A 12137-nucleotide genomic window follows, 5' to 3' on the forward strand; every position below is an offset into this window, starting at 1 on the left:
TTGTTTGTGTCGTTTATGATTTCTTTCAGCAGTGTTTTGTAGTTTTCTTTGTAGAGGTCTTTCACCTCCTTGGTTAGGTATATTTCTAAGTATTTTAATTTTTTGCAGCTATTGTAAAAGGGGTTGAGTTCTTGATTTGATTCTCAGCTTGGTCACTATTGGTGTATAGCAGTGCTACTGATTTGCATACATTGATTTTGTATCCTCAAACTTTACTGAATTCATTTATTAGATCTAGGAGCTTTCTGGATGAGTCTTTAACATTTCCTAGGTATACAATGATATCATCAGCAAACAGTTACAGTTTGACTTTCACGTTACCGATTTGGATGCCCTTTATTTTTTTTCTTGTGTGATTGCTCTGGCTAGGACTTCCAGTACTATGTTGAATAAAAGCAGTGAGAGTGGTCATCCTTGGTAAGAGTGGGCATCCTAGTCTTGTTTCAGTTCTTGGGGGAAATACTTTCCACTTTTCCATGTTCAGTATAATGTTGCCTGTGGGTTTGTCATAGATGGTTTTTGTTACTTTAAGGTATGTCTCTTCTATGCCAATTTTGCTGAGGGTTGTAATCATAAAAGGATGTTGGATTTTGTCAAATGTTTTTTCTGTGTCTATTGAGATGATTATGTGACTGTTGTTTTTAATTCTGTTTATGTGGTGTATCACATTTATTGACTTCCATATGTTAAACCATCCCTGCATCCCAGGTATGAAACCCATTTGATCGTGGTGGATTACCTTTTTGATGTGCTGTTGGATTTGATTAGCTAGTATTTTGTTGAGGATTTTTGCTTCTGTGCTTTTCGGAGATACTGGTTTGTAGTTTTCTTATTTTGTTATGTTCTTTCCTGGTTTTGGTATTAGGATGATGCTTGCTGCATAGAATGATTTAGGGAGGATTCCCTCTTTCACTATCTTTTGAAATAGTGTCAATAGCATTGGTACCAATTCTTTGAATGTCTGATACAATTCAGCTTTTCATCCATCTGGTCCTTGACGTTACTTTTGTTGACAATTTTTTTTTTTTTTTACTATTGATTCAACCTCGCTACTTGTATTGGTCTGTTGAGTTTCTATTTCTTCCAGGTTTAATCTAAGTGCATTGCATAATTCCAGGAATATATCCATCTCCTCTAGGTTTTCTAGTTTGTGTGTGTACAGGTGTTCATAGTAGCTTGAAATAATCTTTTGTATTGCTGTGATATCAGTTGTAATATCTCCTGTTTTGTTTCTAATTGAGCTTATGTGGATCTTCTCTCTTCTTTTCTTGGTTAATCTCACTAATGATCTATCGATTTTGTTTATCTTTTCAAAGAACCAGCTTTTTGTTTTATCTTTTATATTGTTTTTTGTTTGTTTCTTTCAATTTCATTTAGTTCTGCTCTGATCTTTGTTATTTTCTTCTGCTGGATTTCAGTTTGGTTTGTTCTTGTTTCTCTAGATCTTTGGAGGTATGACCTTAGATTGTCTATTTGCACTCTTTCAGACTTTTATACGCATTTAACACTATGAACTTTCCCCTTAGCACCATTTTTGCTGTATCCCAGAGATTTTGATAGGTTGTGTCATCATTATCATTCAGTTCAAAGAAAAAATTCAACTTTTGTGCTTATTAACTTTCTCTCTTTTTATTTTCTATTTCATTGATTTCCACCCGATCTATATATTATAAGTTAATTTACGTGAAAGGAGTTGGCTGCTTTTGAGGCTTGCTTTAGCGATTTCTCAGATTAGGCCCAAAGCAGGATTATTCTAGGGCTGATTTAGCCTCACTACTAAAGCAGTAACCTTCTGATGACACTACCCAATGACCCATATATTGGAAAATCTTTCCATTCTGGTGGATGAAAATGAGCACTAATTCTATCCGTTTATATTTTTGACAAGAAAATTGTTTTGCCTACTTTTTTCTTTCAGTGATTTATTCCCCAGACTTAGGTAGTTTCTTCACATGCATGCATAGATCAATTATCAGCAGAAGATTCAAGTGGACCCCTCTAGAGATCTTAGAGGTCTCTTTCTGTGAAAGTCCTTTCTTCCTGTGTTCCCCCAACAAATTCTAGCTGCTTTGGTTTTAAAATTTCAGCCTTATCTCCTCAGCTCAATATGTTTGTGAGGGCTCTCTGTATTCCCCCTCTTGAATGGCACATTGGAAATGTTCTCTAGAATGAGGTGGATTACTTATTCTGTTGGATTCATTTTTCATATTTCTAAATACAAGAGAAGAACTGCTTGCTTATAATTAAGGTGAAAGGCTTCTGTTGTCCTTCCTTAAAGTTGTAATTTATGCAACACTGTGTATGTATTATCACCCTAAATAAATAAATCAGTATTTCTCAATTAATAAAATATATAATTTTATATTTCTTAATTCCATGAAAGGCTATCAGTCCACGTACTAGGTCCCAGCTCTCAGACTGGTATAATTTAACAGTATTTAATTTTCTTATGTACATGGCTCAATAAATCAGGGATAAATTCTGATATTTCAGGTACTAGGCACAGCATTCTTTGCCACTGAGATGTAGAGTCTTCCTGGAAATTCCCATGCAACTTCTCAGGAACTAGTTCTAATCGCTACCCTCTCAACTGTGAGCAGATTTGGGAAAGCAGTTCTGTTCTAAACACTAAAGTTCTTCTTTGTCTCAAAGAACTCCCAACTCCAAATGTAGGGATAATTACATCCCCCATACATTTAATGTGCTTCAATTAAAATTATTTCATTACAACAGTTTACAAAGTTGCAATTTAAAATATTTCATCTAGGGAAGATGACAGTTGGCAGGAGCAAGGTAGTTTATACAGTGTAAACCCAACCAATCTCATGGCAACCATGGGTAAGCATGAGTTCTGCAAATAAAATATGTGCCTTTAAGAGTGTCATCTTTTCGGCCAGGCGCGGTAGCTCACGCCTGTAATTCTAGCACTTTGGGAGGCCAAGGCAGGCGGATTGCGTGAGCTCAGGAGTTCAAACCCAGCCTGGACAACACGGTGAAACCCCGTCTCTACCAAAAAATAAAAAAAATTTAAAAAACTTAGCCAGGCGTGGTGTCAGGCGTCTGTAGTCCCAGTTACTCGGGAGGCTGAGGCAGGAGAATGGTGTGAACCCGGGAGGCGGAGCTTGCAGTGAGCCGAGATGGCGCCACTGCAGTCCGGCCTGGGCCACAGAGCGAGACTCCATCTCCAAAAAAAAAAAAGTCATCTTTTCTTTTCTAAAACTTCAACTTTTCCCAAAATCAAAGTGATATTAGAATTTACAAAGTTCATAATTTAGCACAGGTTAAGTTAGCGTTACAAGTGCTTATTCCAGTAACACAGTGTCATTGTTGACATAGAGCATTGATCCGAGTATGCCAGTTGCTAAAAGAAGATGGATACATCCTTCTTGTCTCACTGGTGTGAAAAGGAAAAGTATCAATTGTTTAAGGTTCACACAGCAAGAGCCACCCAACGCTTCCAAGTACTTCCTTAGCTGAGAGGCGCTGGTACCACAGAGGCTTTTCCATCACTGTTCTGAGATGTATGTTATTAGATCCAACTTTGGAAATGTAAGCATTCTGCATAGTTTTTTTTTTTTTTGACAGCTCAAATAATTTATCATTACTTTTTTTTTTTGAGACTGGAGCACCAATAAAAAGGAGTATAGTAAAGTACTAGGTACAACTTCATCGTTTTCTATATTTTGTCAACATTGAATAATTTTTCAATGTGTAACAGATCCACATGATTCAAAAATGAAAACAATACAGAAAGGTATTTATTGAAAATTACTGCTCCCCCCTCATCCCCAAATCACTTTCTCTCTTCCCGCTTCTTACTAATTTCTTGTGTTATCTTTTCAGTTGTTTTTAATGCAAACACAGCAAATCTAAGTATGCATTTTTTTCTTTTTAATACAAATGTTAGCATAATATATAGCATGCAATGAATTTTGCTTTTTGACTCCATAATATAGCCTTGAGATGTTTTCATCTGAATATTGATATAGTATTGAGTAGTATCTTTTTATTTTTTAATTTTTTAGAGATGGAGTCTTGCTATGTTTCCCCAGTTTGGCCTTGAATTCCAGGGCTCAAGTGGTCCTTCCACCTCAGCCTCCTCAATAACTGGGACTACAGGTGCACACCACCGCACCCAGTTTTGAATAGTGTTACTTTTTATGTGAACATATCATAATTTAGTTAACCAGTCCACTCCTGATGTACACCTGGGTTGTTTCTTGTCTTTTGCTGTAATAAACAATGCGGCAGTAAAAAGTCTTGCACATACTTTATTTGGTATGTGTTCTAGTTTAGCCGTAGGATAAGTTTCCGGAAGTATGTCTACTAGGTCAAAAGGCAAATGCATTTATAACTTTGACAAATAGTCATATTTCTTTGTAAAGTGTTTGTATAATTTCTTACTCTTACAAGTAGACTGGTTTTGTTCATAGCTTTGTCATCAGAATGTTGTCAAATTTGTATTTTTTACAACATAATAAATAAGTCATATTTTAATGTAGTTCCAATCTACATTGCCCAATTTATTAGTCAGCTTAAATAATTTTATATGCATAATAATAAATTATGCTTATTTCTGTGAACTCCATTTTTTTTACCTGCTTTTCTATAAATTTATTGACCTTTTCTTATTTATGTTAAGGAATATTTATAATTAGACAGATTGGCTCTTTTAACATAAGTCACAAATATTTATTCTCAGAGAGTTATTTATTTGGGGTTTTATTTATGGCATATATTTACCAGGCAGGAGGTCATTTCTTTTTAATTCAGTTGTTCTTCTATAGTTTCTGAATGTTAAGTCCTAGAAAGTCCTTTCCAAATCCAAGGTTATAAAGGAATTCTTCCATCTACTTTATACATATACATGTACATATATGTATATATACACATATATGTATGTGTGTATATACACATACATATACACACACATACATATATACATATGTGTATATATACACATACATATATGTACACACACATACATATATATGAGGGAGTCTTGCTATGTTATCCATGCTGGAGTGCTGTGGTTATTCATGGGCGCTATATATATATATGTATATACATTTTTTTTTTTTTTGAGAGGAAGTCTTGCTATGTTATCCATGCTGGAGTGCTGTGGTTATTCATGGGAACAATGATCACACACTACAGTCTTGAACTCCTGGGCTCGGGAGATCCTCCTGCTTCATCCTCCAGACTGGCTGGGATTACAGGTTTGGACCATCACAGGCAGCTCATGTACTTTTATTTTTGTTTTACACTTACATATTTGATTTATCTGAAATTTACTCTGGTGCTTAGTTTGAGGCATGGATCTTATTTTATCTTTTCCAGATGGCTCCCAATTGCCCAAGCACCATGCATTAGACAGTCTAATGTTTTTTGACTTTTTGATATACAACCTTTCTGACATATTAAATCTATGAGTGAATGTAGCTCTATTTCTGAACATTTTATTTTGTTCTATCAACAGAGTAGAAAGTGGGAAGCAAGATGAGATAAATACTAATATATCTGAAACTATGCTAAATTTATTAGTTGTTATTGGAAGATAGAAATATGTTCTTAAGAGACAGTCTTTCTGAATAAAACAAAAAGCTAACCATATAGAGTTTGGGGAAATATGAAGGTTAAGAATTGGCTAATTTTAAAAACTGAGAGATTTTAAGGATTGGCTGATACTTAGCATGGAGTTTAGAGAACAGCTGACTTTCAGAGTGGGTTTGCTGAACCAGAGGTGTGATTGATTGATTGATTGGTGATGGTTTAAATCAGTGCTGCGGTTATTTATTTACACAGGACTATAGACTAGGAACAATCAAATTCGGAACGTAGGAAATTTGTCTCCTCTGCTCCATTTTCTGTTCATCTATTCATGTTATGTCCTCATTCCAACCAAGTCCATTATGTTATACAACCATAAGTCTCATGGGTCTATTCATGAAAATTTCATGAGTGAGGTAATTTCATAATCACACAAGACATGGATAGTATATCTGGTTCCTTAAAAACTTTGGTGAATTTATTTTTAACAGTTCTGTTTTCACCTTCTATTTTCCCCATTGATTCTAGGTGCTATAGGCAGAATTAGGTACTGCTGAATCTTTAGGGCTTTACAGATTCACTTAAAATATATTTTATAAAATACATGCCTTGGTTCTGTTCATAGGTGAGACTATTACAAACCTAGAAATGAAGTCATGTAAATGTATCTTGCGGCCAATTATTTTGCCAGTTTTTGCACAAAAATATGCACCTATCAATCCTGAAACAGTACTATATACAATCATTAAAATATTTTAATGGAATAAATACTTTTCTTTCTTTCTTTTTTTTTGTTTGAGATGGCGTTTCGCTGTTATTGTCCAGGCTGGAATGCAATGGCACCATCTCAGCTCACTGCAACCTCCACCTCCCAGGTTCAAGTGATACTCCTGCCTCAGCCTTCTGGGTAGCTGGGATTACAGGCACCCGCCACCACGCCCAGCTAATTTTTGTATTTTTAGTAGAAATGGGGTTTCACCATGTTGCCCAGGTTGGTCTCGAACTCCTGACCTTAGCTGATCCACCCACCTCCCAAAGTGCTGGGATTAAGGGGTGAGCCATTAACACTAGCAGAATCAGTACTTTTCACCTGAAAAAGATCAAGCATATATATATATGTAGTCTCTAATGGAGCAAATGTTATCTTTTGTCTTGTCCAGCTTTTCTTACTCTGTAGTCTTGACAATTGAACACGGAACTCTGTTCAATGGGAATTGAGCAGCATGGGACTCTTCGGAGTAACCTTAAATTTATGATATTTCAGGTTTGCTGTTATTCACTACTCATTCATCTGGGTTTCATCTTTATACATTTTATCTCTATGTCTACTTCTGTTACATTTTTATGTAGGTTAATATGTTTAAAATAATTTAACTTTATTTTATGTTTTACTGTCAATTTATGGAGTTTTATATGACAGCAACGATTAATGCATGTGTTTACATACCTTTGTCCACTAGAAATCTCCCCATAGTACTGTAATTATTACTTTATCTGTCTCTAATTAAAAATCCTCTGAGAGAATACCTATGACTTATTCATTTTTGTATAATTAAAATAATAATAAAATATGACAAATAAAAAAATAATAGAATAATAATAAAATTTAGACAATGAGATAGTAATAAAATTTAACCCAAGGTAAACTATCATACATTATCACTAGATTATTATTATTTTAATTAACTTGTATATGCAAAATACAGGCACAGCTGAAAGAAGGAACTTTTTTAAAGGCTGCATTGATAGGAAATCTTCCACCAGAGTGTGTTGTGTTCTAATTAAATTGTTTGGATCTGACAGGGGGTGAAAGTTTTTCTGTTCACTTCTCATTATCCATTTTAATCCATTTATTTTCAATATAAGCAACTTGCTTAGATTTGAAATAAGATTAAATCTTATCCAGAAAAAAACAGAACATGGCAACAGAGCGAATTGCTATCATTTTATGTCAAGTAAAATAAATTTCATTTCATAATGATATGTGGTACACTATAATAAATTATCAGCACTGTTACTGCCTGTTTTCTCAGCAAAAAAACAAACATTCCATTCCAAGAACTGCTTCCTACCCACAAAAAGTTGTTCATGAAATAATTACGTCTTCCTCTCCTCAAAATCATTGGATTGATACAGTTCCATACAGAAGTCTTACATCCATTTGTTGCAATGTTCTCTTCGTTGGTCTTCATTCAATACAGAAAATGAGAGAACCAAATTGATCATAAATGAGCATTCTTATGTACATTTATACTTACATTTATTGATTCACAGAAGAAAATCCATTTGATGTTAAGAATAAAATAACTGACCATATTTTCATTTTACCACTCAATCCCAAAACAATAGTTAGCAATGCTAGGAAAGTGGATATTCCAGCTGTCATAAAGATAAAAATCTTAATATTGACTGCTGATAAAATTCTAAAATTAACATTTCTTCCATCCCTCTGTCTTTCCTTCGTTCCTTCTCCCTCTCACACATTCCCTTGAAGGAGTAATACTTGATAGATAGCAAAAAGAAAATAAAATAAAATACAAAGGTATATGGCAAAAACAGGTTGATGGCTCATCACCAGTCTCTTGTCTCTCTCTCCATAGGCACCTGCTGGGGAACAGCCAATTTAATGTGAATCACTCTATATATAGTCTGTGCTATACATGTGTATATAGACAGATGTTAAATTTTTAATTTTTCTTGAAGGTTCGCATATCACATACACTTTTTGAACCTTCATTTTCACATAATAATATACATAGATTTTTCTGTTTAGAAATACTTATGTTTAACAGCTGTGACTGCCATTGTGTAGATGTAGCAGCATTGAACGTATATCCTACTGGTGAAAATTTAGATGGTTTTTACTTTTATGTTACTACAAACATTGTGGTAATATATAGTCTAGTATATATTCTTTGTACATAAAGGATAAATATCTGCAGAATAAATTTCCAAATGGGTAATTGCTGGGGAATAAACTATGAATACTTACTATTTTGAGAGACATTTCTAATTTGCAAGTTTATAATCCCACTGAATGTATGGGTGGTCTGGCTTCTCCATACCACATATGTTATCAAATTTTTATTTTTTTCTGTCCTGATTGAAAAATCTGGACTCATTTAGTTTTATTTTTAATTTCTCTGTTATAAATAAGGTCCAGCATTCTTTCATGTATTATAAGTGTCATTTTGATTTGACTTTTTATGTTCTTTACCTGTTTCTCTATTGGATGGTTGATTTGTACAAGCTTATTATATTAATGACATTAGTTCTTATCTTTTGTGCTGTAAATATTTTTTCCTAATTTTTATTTATTGTTTGAACTAATTTATGTTAAACTTTTATTTTTAGGAAGTCAAATATATCTTATTTTAATTGCTTCTGGTTTTTGTTTGTTAAGAGAGATCATAAGAGAGTTCAAAATGTTTCTCTTATTTTCTTTTAGCAATCTTTAGTAACCTTATCTACCTTTTAGAATCCACGTTACATAAAAAATGCTTTACCTGGGATGTATTTGGCTCTAAAAACTGATGTATGAGTTCAACTGTCACTATATCTATAATATACTTTGAAGATTTTTTTGCATGTATACTATGATGCCATGTGTGTCACTTAGCTTATGCTATATTGCAGATGAGCTAGTTTTACATCAGAAAACCAGTACTCCTAAGGAGCAACCACAGGCTCTTCTGTTATCCCAATCTCCATCAAGCCATGCTTTTCTAATTAGTATAGTGGATATCAGAAATTGTTTTCTATTGAGAAAAATTATATTGAAAATTGTTACCTGCTCAGTAGCTTGATGAAAATTAGAAATACAATCTTATTGATGAAATTAAAGGTATTTAAGATCTATGGATAGGTCAAAAAAATTTAGAGACACTCTCTACTCACGCATGAACAGGATTTAAGAATCCTTTGAGGCCATGCTTTGTACCTTTAGGGATGGAGCTAGAGCCTTGAATCTTGAAACAGTTCCGGATTCAGCCATTGATTTAAGATTGGTTGATGCTGATTATATGATGCTGCTGATTATATGAGTAACAAAATCTTTCCTCATGAATGTTGTCAGGTCTACCTCGTGTGCATCTTTTAAAGCACCTCAAACTTTAGTCAACTCGACTTCATCAGGTTTACAGAGCAGGTAATGGATTGTTTTGTGCTGTTTGCTGTTGATGGTTTAATCAGTGTTTGTGTACACATTTATTTGGAAACTTGTTTGCTTTCTAACCAAAAGAATAACTGACTGTGTCCATCTCCTCACATCTCTTCAAGGGTTTTCAGTGGCTACTGTTATATACCCAAACTTAGCTGTACATACTCAATAAGCTTGAGTCAGCTGGTATCAACTTAATTGATTACTGATAGTCCTTTTCTTGCTATAATCTCATCTGCTAAGTAATTCATATTTCCCTGCTGATTTGAAGGGCCATATTTATCATATGCTAAATTCCCATAGACATTTGAGTCTGTTTTTGGATTCTTCATTCTGTTTACTCAATCTATACTAGCATCAAATTTTTAATTTATATTTGAGCTTATTTTTCAGAATTTTCTGAGTTATTTAGTACAAGTTTATTTTTTCATGTAAACAAAGAATATTGTCTACCCCAGCCCCTACCATAAAAAATCCATTGGTATTCTATCTATTTATCTATCCATCTATCACTTACATAGTGCTTACCACACACTACGTCTTAACTCATTTTCATAACAACTCCATAAGGTAGGTTTTATTATTACCCTTATGTTATAGGTGAGTCACAGAGAGGTGAAGTAATTTAGTTGTGAACATGCTAAATTTACAAGCTAATATAGAAGTCCTTATAATTTTTAGTCTTCTTAACCAAAAACAAGTAGATATTTCCACTTACAAAAGTTTTCTCTTAATTTTTCAGTAGACTTTATTGTTTTCTTCCTATAGGTTATATACACTTCTAAAGTTCATTCTTTAGTTGTAACTGCAATTTTTTCATCCATTATATTCTGTAATGGACTGTTGCTTACAAATACAAGTCAAAAACCAAAAGGCTACTGACTTTTCAGTGTTAGTTTCATATTCCACTTAGAGGATTACACTCTCTTGTTATGGTTTCTTGAAGTACAATGTTATTATCTAGAAATAATATATCTGCTTTCTTCTTTCCATTGTTTATACCTTGTCTTTCTGGTACCTAATTAAGTCAGCTAGCACATCCAAAACTATATTAAATGTTCTTTGAGTAGGAAATCTCACCGCATAATTTTAGCTTGTTTTGAGAGAACTGGAAAAAGAATACTCCTAGATATTTGAAGGTCTTCTCACTACATTCTGTATAACCCAATTGCATGGATTTTTGTTTTGTTTGTTTGTTTGCTTGTTTTAGGATTGTAACTCCAGAACCTAGTTTAGCCTTTGGGGCATACATACATGCTGATCAAATGTTTATTGAATGCAGAAGTCAGTGAATGGATGAATAAATGGCATAGTTATCTAAGGAAAGTGTTTACTGTCGTATTTTTATTAATCTTCCTGAGTACTTCTCTTATTAAGCTGTTTCTTTTGTGTCAGACTTTTTGCCCTCAATGTTCTTTTGTTTTTACAGTTTTTATGTTTTTCTTGCTGTCTGGAATCTAATAGCGTATTTTCCAAAGACCTCGCTAACCTGATCCTGTTCTACCTATACAAACCTAGTTTGTACCATTCTCCCAAATGTTTTCTTTTCTCTGTGAGGCCAATCTCTACTGTCCCATACAAAAACACAGTAGTCTCATTCCCATTTTTATGTCTTCATTCCAGGTTCCCTTTCTGGCTTTCCATTATTCTCCACATCACTATGAGTAACCAAATTCTATCCAGCCTTCATACTCTAAGATCAAGGGCCATCTCTCTCATAAACATTCTCAATTTTCCCAGAATTTATTCTCATGCCTTTTTCAAAACACCTACAACACTTGTGGTCAATACTGAATACCCTAGTAGATAATTATGTACTGTTTTTGTATTGTTGTCAATGATTCATGACCGTTCATCTTACTACCCAAGGTAAATTCTTGAGTACAGTGGTCTTAGACTGTCCAGTATCCCCCCTGCCACCAGCATCTTGCACAATGCTGAGCACAGAGGAGAGTGGAGGTTGCAAATTGGTGCCCATAAATAAATAAAACCCATAACCTTGATTTGTTTGGCTGAAAATATCTCTTGAAAAATTGAACATGAATGCCTTAGGCTGTACTTGTTTTCTTCTCTTCATCACAGCTTCTCTATCTCTATGTTATTTAAACTTCATTTACACATTTTTGTTACATGCATGGCCCTGTAGACAAGTTTGTTTGTGATACTCCAGGGTTTCAGTATGCATTGGCTGAAAGATTCCTCCATAAGAGGTAAGATAGAGTCTTAGTTAGATATGTATGCATAAACCACAGCTGATTTCTGTCTCCAATTAAGAAATTAGATTGGGGGATGAGGGTGCTCTGGCTCTGCTGCTTAAATATCAGTACAAAAGAGCTTCCACTTTTATAACTAAAGACTGGGAGGATTAACACTAGGATTAACATCCTAGCTGCAAGGGAGGCTGGGAGATTGCATGTTTTTCACTGGA

This window comes from Macaca fascicularis, chromosome 6 (assembly GCF_037993035.2).
Source record: "Macaca fascicularis isolate 582-1 chromosome 6, T2T-MFA8v1.1".
NCBI lineage: Eukaryota > Metazoa > Chordata > Mammalia > Primates > Cercopithecidae > Macaca > Macaca fascicularis.